Source organism: Rutidosis leptorrhynchoides, chromosome 11 (assembly GCF_046630445.1).
Source record: "Rutidosis leptorrhynchoides isolate AG116_Rl617_1_P2 chromosome 11, CSIRO_AGI_Rlap_v1, whole genome shotgun sequence".
NCBI lineage: Eukaryota > Viridiplantae > Streptophyta > Magnoliopsida > Asterales > Asteraceae > Rutidosis > Rutidosis leptorrhynchoides.
This window is the reverse complement of record NC_092343.1, coordinates 151,503,825-151,518,746: the sequence shown is the minus strand read 5'-3', so window position 1 is coordinate 151,518,746 and position 14,922 is coordinate 151,503,825. Positions and strand designations below refer to the sequence as shown.

The 14,922-nt window shown below is 34.4% G+C and overlaps 1 non-coding gene across 1 annotated transcript; it reads right to left on the bottom strand.

Moving 5' to 3' along the window:
- Positions 1 to 1,490: 1,490 nt before the first annotated feature.
- On the bottom strand, positions 1,491 to 1,597 carry LOC139879266 (small nucleolar RNA R71). The gene has a single exon (XR_011770118.1). It is a non-coding gene; the product is annotated as a small nucleolar RNA R71 (small nucleolar RNA).
- Between the last annotated feature and the right edge of the window lie 13,325 nt (positions 1,598 to 14,922).

Genomic DNA, 14,922 nt, shown 5'->3' with positions numbered 1-14,922 from the left:
TTAATTTGTAATTTTAAGTTTTAATTAGTTTTATTAATATATAAATTAATACTTTTTTAAAATAATAATATAAAAATAATATTTTTATAAATATAAGTAATTTTATCATTTTTTATATCTTTTTATAAATTGTCTAATATAATCTTTTAATTCGTAATTTGTAATTTATCGTTCGTAACTAATTTTAAGCTTAGTATTTTGCCGTAGTTATTGTTTATTTCTAGATTTTTAAGCTTTGCCGTAAAATCCCTTAAGTACTTTTTCTTTAGATTAAGATTTAGGTGCTTTAGAATTTTGCGACGCCGTTTTAAGATTTTAGTGCCTAATTAATTTATTGCCGTTTTGGATTTAGAATTCCTTTAAGCTTTAATACCTTTAGACGCAACTTTTAGTCTTAAGTTTTTAGAATTCTAAGTTTCGACGCTTTATTTTCTTATTTTTATTTTTCTACTTTTTTGTTTTTGACGATTGTTTTTCGACTCTTATTTCTCGACGCGCTTTTTCTTTCTCATTTCTACGCTCTAGTTTTTAGGACATAGAATTTTCAAAGTTTTCTTTAAATTTCGACGAAAAATTATTTTAAGCGGTTAAATTGATAGACATCCAAAATTTTCTGGTTCGTAGTAATAGTTGGATTTGTTAGTGGCGAGTTGTGGGCTTCCGATTTAAAGGGCCCTGGCTACCTGCTTCATCTATTGGCTATTCGAAACGTGAGCAAAATCAGAAAAGTCTATTAATTTGATAACTTTAATAATTTTTATCTTTATAACTAATAGGATATTCAGTGAATGCACTGAGCAAAACGTTCACCACCTATCATACGTTCATCACCTGTAACTCGATCAAGACATCTTGCTAATATTGTCGCCGTTGATTTTTCTTTAGAATCATCATCTAGTCGACCAAGTACTCCAATTCAAATTTCCGATAATCCATTTTTTGAACCAGACCTCACAATTGAGAACTCTGAGGATATTCAAGGACAATTCAGAGATCCTGAACCACTAATCATTCCTCCTAAACCACAAATCATTCAACCAGAGATTGTCGAGGAAGAAACCATTAAATCGGAATCCTCTAGTGATTCAGATTCAACAAATTCAATCATGGAAAATCAAGAACCTCTAAGTATGGAAGATCGAATGAGAGCTAAAGGCACGGGCCAAGGTCACACCATTACTCAACCAGACATTAATGCGCCAAATTATGAAATCAAGGGACAAATCCTGCACATGGTAACTAATCAATGCCAATTTAGTGGTACGCCGAAGGAAGATCCAAACGAACATCTTCGTACCTTTAATAGGATCTATACTTTATATAAAATCAGAGACGTTGAGGATGAACAGATCTATCTCATGTTATTTCCCTGGACTTTAAAGGGAGAAGCCAAAAATTGGTTAGAATCGTTACCTGAAGGAGCGATTGACACATGGGATGTTTTAGTTGAGAAATTTCTTAAAAGATTCTTTCTGGCATCTAAAGCCATGAGACTTCAAGGAGAAATTGTTACGTTCACGCAGAAGCCAAATGAAACTTTAAATGAAGCGTGGACAAGATTTGGAAAGTTGTTTAGAGTATGTCCTCAACATGGTTTAGACACTTATCAAAAAGTGCAAATATTCTACCAAGGATGTGATGCTGCTACACGAAAAGACATCGACACAGTAGCTGGTGGTTCCATTATGATGAAAACCGCAACTGAAGCTCACAAAATTATTGATAACACTGCCTCCCACTCACATGAGTGGCATCAAGAAAAAGATATTATTCGTTCATCTAAAGCGGCTAGAGCCGATTCTAGCCATGACTTTGATTCCATTTCCGCAAAGTTAGATGTTTCGAAAGACGAATGAAAAAGATGACTAAGGATATTCACGCAATACGAATTAGTTGTGAGCAGTATGGAGGACCACATTTGACAAAAGATTGTCTCAATATTGAACAAACAATGGAATAAAAAGAGAATGTTTCATATATGAACCAAAGGCCTGGAAATAATTATCAGAATAATTATCAACCGCTAAGACCAAACTACAATTAAAATCAGAATTATAACCTTAATGTTCCATACAACGATCAACAAGGTCCTAGCAATCAACAAGTATATAACAATACTTACAACCAGCAAAGACCTATTTTTCCAAATAAACCACCACAAACCGATGATAAAAAGCCAAATTTAGAAGATATGATGTCGAAGCTAGTTGAATCTCAAACGCAATTTTTCACATCTCAGAAACAAACTAATGAACAAAATGCTTAAGCATTTTGAAATCAACAAGCTTCTATCCAAAATCTGGAACAAAAAGTGAGTAACCTAGCAAGGTTAATAGGTGAAAGAAAACCGGGGAGTCTACCTAGCGATACAAATGCTAACCCCCGAAATGAAACAGCTAAAGACATTACCACAAGAAGTGGTATTACACTTAAACCACCTGAAATACCTATAAATTCTGATGACGCTATTCCTACTACACAGGCACCACAGCCTGAGCAAGAGAAGGAAACAGAACCGGTAGTTGAAAAGGTTAATGAAGATAACACAGTTAAGGCAAAGCTTTATGTTAAACCATACTAACCACCACTTCCTTACCCCGAGTAAAATGAGAAAAGAAAGACTTGAAGCCGAGCAATCCAAATTCTTGGATATGTTTAAACAAATAAATGTAAATCTTCCTTTCATTGATGTGATTTCAGGAATGCCAAGATATGATAAATTCCTGAAAGATCTAATCACAAATAGAAAGAAAATGGAAGAACTCTCGGCTGTTACAATGAATGCTAATTGTTCTGCAGTGCTGTTGAATAAGCTACCAGAAAAATTATCAGATCCAGGAAGTTTCACAATTCCATGTTTTCTGGGTAGTCTTAATTCAATAGAAGCATTGGCAGACTTAGGTGCTAGTATAAATCTAACGCCATATTCATTATACGCTAAACTAGACCTTGGAGAATTGAAACCAACACGAATAAGCATACAACTAGCTGATCGATCAGTAAAATATCCTAGAGGGATAATGGAGAACATGCTAGTTAAAGTTGGTACTTTAGTATTTCCAGTAGACTTTGTTATTCTGGACATGGAAGAAGATTCTCGAGTTCCTCTCATATTAGGAAGATCATTCTTAAACACGGCTAAAGCAATAATAGACGTGTTCGGTAAGAAACTGACCCTAAGTATAGAGGACAAGAGTGTTACCTTTTCTGTTAATAGAGCCATGCAACAACCACAATCTGCAGATGATACATGTTATTATATTCAAACTATAGATTCACAAGAAGAATTGTTAGAAGAATTTCTAGAATTACAAGGAACATGAGAATGTTCTTTAGGAGAAGGAACTAACCAATTGATGAAGCTGAAATGTTAGCCCTACTTATGACTAATGAATATGAACCAACAATAGAAGAACTTCAAATGCTGAAAAAGGAAGACAGATATCGATACAAATCATCGATAGAAGAACCACCGATATTAGAGTTAAAGCCACTTCCAAACCATTTGGAATACACTTATTTACATGGTGAATCTGAATTACCTGTAATAATATCGTCTTCTCTTACGGAAAATGAAAAATCTCAACTCATTTCTGTGCTAAAAGCTCATAAACCAGCTATTGCATGGAAGATTCATGACATTAAAGGAATAAGTCCTTCGTATTGCACACATAAAATCCTTATGGAAGAAGGTCATAAAACATATGTGCAACGCCAACGAAGACTATATCCGAATATGCAAGATGTTGTTAAGAAAGAAATAATTAAACTAGCTCAATGTAGGTTTAATTTATCCAATCTCTGATAGTCCATGGGTAAGCCCAGTTCAATGTGTACCTAAGAAGGGTGGTATGACTGTCATCACAAATGAAAAAGATGAGCTTATTCCTACTAGGACTATAACAGGATGGCGTATTTGTATTGATTATAGAAAATTAAATGACGCTACCAAAAAAGATCACTTTCTCTTGCCTTTCATTGATCAAATGTTGGAAAGCTTAGCTGGGAACAATTACTATTATTTTCTTGACGGTTTCTCCGGATACTTTTAAATTCCAATCGCACCCGAGGATCAAGAGAAAACCACATTCACGTGCCCTTATGGTACTTTTGCTTACAAACGCATGCCATTTGGACTTTGCAACACCCCTGCAACCTTTCAAAGGTGCATGATGGCGATTTTTTACGTAATGAGAGAAGAATGCATGGAAGTTTTCATGGATGACTTTTCAGTCTTCGGTGATACTTTTGAAACATGTCTAGTTAATCTTGAATGAATGCTTATTAGATGCGAGCAATCAAATCTAGTTCTTAATTGGGAGAAATGACATTTCATGGTTAAAGAAGGCATCATTCTTGGTCATAAAATTTCAAAGAAAGGAATTGAAGTGGATAGAGCTAAAGTAGATGTAATTGCTAAACTTCCACATCCCACCAATGTTAAAGGAGTTAGGAGTTTTCTAGGGCATGCCGGTTTTTACCGACGTTTCATAAAAGACTTTTCTAAAATTGCCACTCCTATGAATAAACTCCTAGAAAAGGATGCTTCATTCATCTTTTCAGATGAATGCATCAAATTTTTTAATATTCTTAAAGAAAAACTCACTAATGCGCCGATCATGATAACTCCAAATTGGAATCTACCATTTGAACTCATGTGCGATGCAAGTGATTTTGCAATGGGAGCCGTTTTAGGACAAAGGATTGAAAAACAATTTCAACCTATCTATTACGCTAGTAAGACGTTACAAGGAGCACAAACGAATTACATAACTATTGAAAAAGAACTCTTTGCTATTGTCTTTGCTTTTGACAAATTTCGTTCTAGCTAAAACGGTGGTCTATACCGACCATTATGCTCTTAGATACCTATTTTCGAAACAAGATGCCAAACCACGATTAATCCGTTGGATCTTATTCTTACAAGAGTTCGATATTGAAATCAGAGAAAAAAAGAGAGCAGAAAATCTCGCCGCTGATCATCTTTCTCGTCTTGAAAATCCTGAATTAGAAGTTCTAAATGAATCGGCCATACAAGATAACTTTCCTGATGAATATCTATTGAAGATCGATTATAGTGAAATTCCATGGTTTGCAGACTATGCAAACTACTTAGTATATGAATTCCTTGAAAAAGGGTTGTCGTACCAAAAAATGAAAGAAATTCTTTAGTGATATAAAACACTATTTTTGAGAAGATCCACATTTGTTTAAAAGTTTTCCCGATGGAATAATACGCCGATGCATATTCGGGGATGAAGCTAGTCAAATCTTAACCATTGTCACCCTGGACCAACAGGAGGGCATTATGGGCCTCAACTTACAGCAAGAAAAGTTTACGACGCTGGATTCTATTGGCCTACAATTTTCAAAGACGTACACCTTCTTTGTAAATCATGTGATGCTTGTCAAAGGGCTGGAAAAATAAGTCAACATGATGAAATGCCACAAAATGTCATTCAAGTATGTGAAGTATTTGACGTTTGGGGTATTGACTTTATGAGTCCATTTCCAAAATCTCATAATAATCTCTACATTCTCGTTGCTATTGATTATGTATCTAAATGGGCGGAAGCACAAGCTCTCCCAACTAACGATGCACGAATTGTAGTCAACATCTTAAAACATCTTTTTGCTAGGTTCGGAACACCGAAAGCTTTAATAAGTGATTGGGGTACTCATTTTTGTAATAATCAACTTGAGAAAGTTCTCAAAAGATATGGTGTAACTCATAAAATCTCCACTGCTTATCATCCACAAACAAGTGGACAAGTTGAAAATACCAACCGAGCTTTAAAACGTATTCTAGAAAAAACTATAGGATCAAATCCAAAGGAATGGTCCATGAAATTAGAGGATGCACTCTGGGCTTTTTGAACAGCCTACAAAACTTCAATTGGCACCACAACTTTTAAACTCATTTACGGAAAGACATGTCATCTTCCAGTAGAAATTGAGCACAAAGCATTTTGGGCTTTGAAGACGTGTAATCTTGATTTACATGAAGCCGGACGTCTAAGATTAAGTCAACTAAATGAATTAGAAGAATTAAGACATGATGCATATGAAATTTTGTTAATCTATAAGGAAAGAACAAAGAAATGGCATGATAAAAGAATCAGAAGTTCAAAAGAATTTAAGAAAGGAGACAGAGTCCTTCTTGTCAATTCACGATTCAATCTATTTCCTGGAAAATTAAAATCAAGATGGTCTGGACCATTCATAGTCAAAAGAGTCTTCCCATACGGAACAATAGAGTTAATAAATTCAAATGGAATTGAATTTAAAGTTAATGGTCACAGAGTTAAACATTACATAGATAGTCCGATGGAAGTTGACAATGAAGTTAATCACAATTTCGACACCACAGCTAACTAAGTGCGGGAAGATTCGAATATTTTAAGATTATGAATTTCTGTTAGAGTTAGATGTTCTGTTTTCGTGTAGTTTCCGAGAATGGAATCCGAATGGTCTTTCCCTAGCAGACCCTAAAGAACTAGTCTTCTCCCTCCATTCTGAATTTTTGTGTTTTTAGGTTTTACGAGATGAAGAATTCCTTTGATCTGAACCATGGTCTACTACTTCACGCTATGATTACTAAACGTAATAATAACATTTTCCCGAGTGAACTGGTATCATTCATAAGAGGCAAAATGGACGAAGTAAGGAAAGAACTCAGGAAAGATCATCATAAGATACATTTTGGTAAAGGAAAATCAAAATCCACAACAAAAAAAAGAGCACGACACCTTGAAAGATGTCATAAATTCGTAAAATGGTCACACGAAGGGAAATGTTCGAACAATCAAACACATTCCAATTCTGAGTTCGTTACTCTATGCAGAGAAGGACCATTCATATGTTTATAAGAAAAGTTATTGAAAAATCGAGGTTACGCTTATGTAGCAATGGAAAACCAAATCGAACGACTCTCTTATGAGTCTACTAAAGCAGGTCTCTGAGAATTCTATCTCACAGGCAAGTATGTACAGTTTTTATTTTTATTTTATTTATTGCTTTTAACCTTTTGATAATAAACGCTGAATCGTTCGCTATAAAGTACTAAATTGATATTCAATATGATTAGGTATAATAAACCGAAATTATTGATATCATACAAAAATTTATTACATCACTGCGAAATTTACCGTTTATTCATAAGGTATAAATATCTTTAATTTATCAATCCAAAATATTTCAAAAATTTGTCATGAGTAAAACTAGGTAAAATAGCCGAAATTACTTTACCCAAAAGAGGGACGTATATTTTTGTTAATATTTGATTGATTAAAGTGGGATAAAAGACCAAAAAGTTTTTTATTTTTACCTTGTTTTCTAAATTAATAACTATATTATTTTTAAATGTAAGTTTGTAAACTAATGTACATAAATATTATTAATATTTATATGAAATTTTAATATGCATTTCAAATTTAATTTGGAGTGAATTTAAAAACAAAAATGCACTTTATTTCATTAAGTTAAAAATTTGATATTTAAAATTCGCCGTGAGTTGAAAACTAGGTAGTTGAACCGAAATTGCTTTACCCGAGGGCGGACGAGAAATTTTATTATCATTATTTTTAGTTTTATTGATCTAAAGAATGCCCAAAACATTAAAAAATGCAAAAATATTTGCTTTTAAAACAACGCTTTAAAATGACAAATTTTAAAATTTTGTCAAGGGACGAACTAGGTAAACATACCGAAATGACCTCTTCCTAAATAAAAAGGAAAACCAAAATTTTAAATAAATCACTTATTTTTTTTATAAGTAAAAGGTTTTTAAAAAAAAAGAAAAAAAGAAATTACACCTCATGCGATCGCATAGGGTTTGCACCGGGTAACCATGCGATCGCATGGGAGCCCTGGTCTGGTCATATTGTTAAAATCCAGTCGACTGTCTGTTCCCATCACAATACACACACACAAGCACGAACAAACTCACACATAATCACCTCAAATCTTCAAATTAACACCAAATCATCCGAAATTTCTTGCTATACTCCGTTCTAATCATGCCTTTCTTTAGATGGGGGAGCAAAAAGGTAGAAATTTCACCCCTAAACTCCTAAATTTTCTAATTTTTGTGATAATTACAATAAATTGCAATAATCCTAGTTTGATAATTTCTAGCTTAATTAGAGTTAAATTGTTAGTATATTATGCTTGTATAGCCTAGATTGATGCTATTTGTCACGATTTAAAGCCTTAAACTTCAAAAAATTTAGAAATCTAGGGTTTGTGTTCTTGAGCAATTTGGGGCTTTTTGATATAAACATGTTGTGGCAAATTTTTGTTTTAAATTATTGCTAAATTAAGTAGTGTAACATGTTTAGGTTGCTAAATGTGTAGCGACCCCGACAAATCGTCAAGTGACGACGTCGACTACGTAGGTCCCATTACCTGGTCATAAGTCTTTAAAACAGACGTTTGACCCAAAATATGTCGCATCCATTCAAGTGTAAAGATTGTTTCAAAGTTTACAAAGATAATTGACCACAAGTTAAGTTACAACGTTATAAGTACAAATGAAAACTATGCGACACAGTTTAAATAAGTTCAAAAGATGCTCCAAAGTGCATGTATACTCGACATCCAAGCAAGTATCAAAAGAGTGCGGAAGCATGTATCACTAAGCATTCATAACCTGAGAAAACATAGAAGAATCTGTCAACGAAAACGTTGGTGAAATCATAGGTTTAGTAAGTATTAAACGTTGTTTTTGAACCACAAGATTTTGTATTTCCATAACGTAGATTATCCAAATCATTTGCATTCCAAAAGTGTTGTTATACGCGAGCACTCAATTATCAAAACTTAACCAACGTTACCCCATCACACAGTGCTAGAACCCACACTAAAACACAAAAATATATTTCATCCGCATAACGGTAGCGAACCGTCCGAATGAGGGTTTGTTAAACCCGTATGGCCACACAATATAAGTTCTCGCTTACACCCTGCAAGTGTAACTAATGATAATCGAATTGAGGCATTTTTGTTCTAACTCGCACGTGGAATGTTTGTTTTCACACTTGTGTTCAAAACATAAAAGTAAGTAGTACAAGATGTAACAAAGTATATGTTTTCTCAGCCCACGATTTAAAAGTATAAAAGTTGTTGAAAAGATGGGACTATGATCTCACCTTGAGCGCAAGAGTTAATAAAGTACTTCAACGAGTAAACGCGTGCAAAGACAAGGCTAGTCTTGACCTAAACATATAGGTTATATCAATAACGGTAAACACAAACGGTCAAAGATGTTCAATTAGTCCTATGGCTCGTTACGACTCGATTACGTAGCATGTGAATCAATTAGTCAAGTTTCATGCACGATACAAGTAACTAAGCATGTTAGAACGATCGTATAATTGTTTGGTTAAGTTTGACTAAAAGTCAAACTTGGTCAAAGTCAAGGTCAACGGGGTTGGGTCGGGTATCCGACAATTTTCTCATGATGAGAAATCATTTATGAGCAGAATGGCCAAGTTTCATGTTAATCGGAGTTACGGTTAAGCGGGAAACATTTTGTGAAAGGAAAAATAAAAACAAAAATGAGCTGGGCATATGCGCGGCGCGCACCCAAGTGTAAATCCTGGTCAGAACTTAACCACGAAGGCAAACATCTGGGATTTCTAATTCTGCGCGGCGCGCGGGTATATGCGCGGCGCGCAATACCTGGGAAACATGCAGTTTGCAGAAAAATGGTCCAAGTCACGAACCAAAACTCAAATTAACATATTTTATGAACCGAAAACATCCAAAATGCATACTATATATCGTTGGAAATGTAATTTGACAAGGAAAACAACTAAACACGTTTCATCAAACAAACTTCCACTTACAACAACCAAAAACTGCAATTAAACATTCATAATCAAAGTTCAAGTTCCAAAAACGCATTTTATGATTCGGGCAACCAATTTACATGTATGTTATGCCGTTTCGAAGGTAATCAAACATACAATCCAACTAAACACTTACCAATAATAATCCATGGCATTCAATGCATCAAAAGTCCATTTCAAGTTCATCAAACCCTAACCCAAATTCACCAAAATCAATAATCAAGTTCATGAAGTTTTCTAAGGCAACCTACACATCAAATTGAAGCTAGTGATGCTAGTAACACAATTAAAACATCAACTTTTAACACCTAACAACATATGATCATCCTAAATTCAAGAACAACGCACCAAAATTCAAGTTCATGCTAGTTACACTAAAACAACGAGATCGAGCATATAAATTACACACACGACATCACAATGAGCCATAGACACTAACTAACACCATTTCAAGTCAAAAACACGAATTTAGAGAAATCTAGAGTTTTAGAAATGTTACCCAAACTTGATGATATTGGTATCAAAATGTAGAGGATGAAGAGAGGATCACGAAAATGTAATTTGTTTTGATGTTTGCTTCTCCAATCGGATTTAGATGATGATTTTATGTTTGAGGGTTTTGAGTTCAAAAATGGAAAGTAGAGAGAAAGAGGAGGATGGAGGTGGGAGGTGGAGATGAAATGAATGGATGTGGTAAGAGGGTTGACTAGTTGACCTAGTCAACTAGTTTGCCCATTTGGCAATCTCGGTCCCTCGAGTTTCAAAGCGGGTGCGGGAATTAACCCAACGAATATTTTAAAAACGTTCGAGTAACGGATGACTTTATAATTAAATAACGAGGATATTATGAACGTTAGTTAACGAAAGATGCCAAATTAAATGACGAAAGATATTATTTAAAAAAAAAGACGGTGTTAAAATAAATTTAACGGAAAAACGCGGGATGTTACAAAATGATTCAAACTTTGATCCTAAACATGATTTTTGAGCATCAAAGTGGACTTTTTAAGTCTAAAATTCATGAACTTGATTATTTTGATATGAATGTCATTTGAAACTTGTTTAATTGTTATTAATGGTTATTTTAACATGTTATTTGAATTGAATGCTTATGAACTTTGTATACCTTTTCATATATGCTTATTTGAAAAATTGTAGATTTGATAAAAATATGAAAATGAGTATAACTTTAAATATGGATTAAACATGTTATTGTAATTATTTTAATTTGTTATTTTGCTAACACTAATACATATTTGGATGCATAAAATTTGTGTTTAATGTGTTTTGCAGAGAAATGCAGATATGGACTGTGCATAATCGTCTATACAACCTGAACAAGAACCTGAACAAGAACCTGATCAAGAACTACAACCGGAACCACAACCTGAACAACAACAAAATTATGATCAACACATGCTATATCATGAGCCGGAACCACTATTTTACACTCATTATCGTCAATTTCATCCTCACCCGAGGATTATGCACCCACTTATCGATGACCAACAGTTACATCCCTACCGGCTAGAGATTCGATCGTTGTTGGACAGAATACCCGAAATTTCAAAAGAACATGCACATTCTTTACCACAAAAATATTGAAATGCCTCAGGTAATCGATTGGGGGCCTTTGGAAGCGGTTAACCTAGCCGAACCGGCTAGGGATTTACTAGGTCAGAGGTATGGTAACTCTACATTTAACGAATGGATATGTTTATTTACTACGCGTAGAATTATATATAGAGAATGGTGTATGGAATTGCTTAGCACTATAGAGTTAAATAATCAGGCTACTATGTTAGGAGATAAAAGTTTTATTAGATTTCTTTTAGGAGGTACAATGTACAGAATGTCCATGTTGGACATGGCTAGGGCTTTACTGATCTACACCCCCGCTGAGATTATTACACCTGATTGTAATAGTTTAATTGCTGAAGGTGAAAGTGTAGATAGGAATTTTGATGCTAACACCATATGGAGGCGTATGTCAAGATTTAGGGAATTTACGCGGGGTGGAAGACACTCCTACTTAGATATTGATAGAGTAGAGCTCCGGGTAATACATAGATTCTTAGCAAACTCAATTACACAAAGGGGTAGAAACAAGGAAAAATGACCTTAAACGATTTATTTTACCTGAAGTGTATTCGAGTTCTGAGGAGCTTTGTTAACATTCCTTATTGCGTAGGCCATTATCTTTCAAAAGTTGTTGAGGGTATGCAAGCAGGAAGTATTATAGGGGGAGGTATTTTTGTTACTCTCATTGGAGAGTACTTAGGTATAGATAAAGAGCATGGGGGTCAGATGGTAGAGATTGAGGAACAAGCCGAGAGAATAGGCTTGCAGGTTTATCAAGATGCAAAGGTACTAAAACGGAGGCACAATATGCCAATACCATATCACGGCACCCATCCACAGGTAGAGAGGGATTCATATGAGGAGATGGAGGAAGCAGATGACATTAGGGATGTCATTAGGGATAATTATACTGATGTCTTCCAGCATGTAGATGAGGTGGAAATGAATAACCAGGCTAGGCATCATCAGTATGAGCAGTGGAGAGCCGCGGATGAGTATGAGCAATCCATGCGATGCCAACACGATCGCTGGAAAGTTCATCAGCACCAAATCATGAGCCAGCTATCATATCAGGTACCACATAACTACGTCCCGACTCGACCTGCTTACTATCCACCACATCAGCCTGACATGCGACCACCCTTTGACCTGTACCACCCCAACCAAGCCTATCAGGACACCTATCACCAACCATGGAACCCGAGCGATGATATGAACTGGAATCCCTATCCAAATCAATAGTGTTCCATTGGTAATTTCTTATCGTTTATTATTTTTATCTATTTATGATTAAACATTTAACATTTTGATACTTTTATGTAATGTTTAACATTTTTATTATTTTGTAATAATATTTCATTTTTGTAATTTGAAAGTGGGATATTAAGTCCCATTTCAAAATACCATGCATGTTTATATTTGTATTGTATGTATTTTATCTCATGTACACAACAGGGTAAAACAGCGCATTTTCAAAGACTGGCATTAAGTTCAGAAAAAGTAATTAATTTTGACGACAAGATGCAAAATATATGTGAAATAACAACTGCTGGAATGAACAAATGAAGTGCACTATTTATCATTCAAACAAACAACAATATGTTTGGAAACTTTGGTAAAATTTAATCATTTTTCTACGCTAATCACCCTCAATAATTTAAATTGATTGCTGATTTCTTGCAAATGAGGGCATTGCAAGATCTTAAGTGTGGGAAGAGATTAAATTCTTTCGGTTTTAAACATTTGACTTATACACTTGGTTTAATAGCCACCGTTAAATTTTAACTAGTAAAGCAGTAGTTGTATTAGAATCTAGTGCTATCTGATAATAAAGAACAGCCCTAGTCTTATATACTGACTACCCACTTCTAGTCAAATTTTTAAAAAAAATTTCAACTAAATGAACTCAAAATCATGTTTATACATATTTATGAACGATAAAACTAGGTGTTAACACCAAAATTATTGTTACCTCGGAATAGACATAAATTGAGAAACAACCCAAAACGCTTGAATTTATTTAAAATGGAATATAAGAGAATAAAAAGGCAAAGAAAGAAAAATAAAAGCCAAGTGTGGGAAATATTTACCAAGTTATTTAGAACATATATCACATATTTTTGTACAAATAATTGAAGATACTTTTGTTTTGGACGATATTAATCAGTTTTACCGAGTTTATTATAATATAAATGGAATTTAAAAGAAAGTAAAGTCTTCCGAGAAAAAGACACGCGCTTCTTGATTTAGGTCAGGAAGTTGTCGCCCAGATCAGTTGTAGAGTCAACGAAAAACCTTTAAAAGTTTTCTCGAAAATCAGCTGGAAATCCACAGACCTCAGCATCAAACAGATTCGTCATGTGGTCAGACTTATCCTATCCATGAGAGGATCTGTCTCATAAAATGAGGGGCACCATACGAATTAGCTTATAAGACTAATGAATCAGATCTCCAGAAATGATAATCTCCTTAAAAGATTAAAAATCAGCTTTTAAGCCTGATATTACTCAATCCTTGAGATTGATCTTAAAGATTGAGAATTCAAACTCATGGAATTCGATGATATCTAAACTCGAGTTTGAACGAGAAAATATTTTGATCAAATTACAAACCGATTTGTTTTCTGAAAACCTATTTTCAATGCGTTCATTACCATTGAACGTAAAATCCTAAGAATTCACCGGAATTCATTAGGTCACCTGAACCAAATCGGGTGTCAACCGTAAGAACGTTGGTTGCATAACATGGTTGAAGACAGGACCTTGTGCCAGACCAAAAAACTATAGGGTGATCTTTGCTATTGTTGCTACAAAGGATAGTAATTGCATCCGACACGTTGTGGACTATAATCAAAAGCATGTCAGTAGACATTGCCTTAACAGTTGGTTGTTCAACGCTTTCCTTTACAACCGGACGGTAGTTTACCAAAAGGTAATATATGGAACAAGTAAACTGGAGGTGTTGCTTTCCTAATACAAGGTTAGCAAGTGGGTGACACAAAATCGCAAGTTTTGAGCTAATTTTCAAATCTGAAACCCACAAAAGCCACAAAAACATTTTGCAAACACCGGTGAAGGGTTATTCTGGAAAACTTATCTAGGGTAAAAGCTAGAATGTATTTTCAAAAGATCAAATGTTTTCATAAAGATCCAATTTCCTAAAGGATCTAAATTTTTATAGTCATGTGGGACTGTAAACCACAACGTTACTATCATTGTTCATACCGGTGTATTAAAATCACTGATGTACAAAGTGTGAAGAATAAAGAAGTGATTCTAGTAAAGTTATATTCAAGTTCTATATTGCTTGAAGACAAGCAATGCTCAAGTGTGGGAATATCTGATAATGCTAAAAACGAACACATATTTCATAGCATTATCCTTCAAGAAAGACAAGCTTTTAGTTGCAATTGTTCTATTTCAAGTGATATTTGTTTAAATAATAAAAGGTGAAGAAAAAAGACCGATTCGAAGATTTGAAGACGCAAACG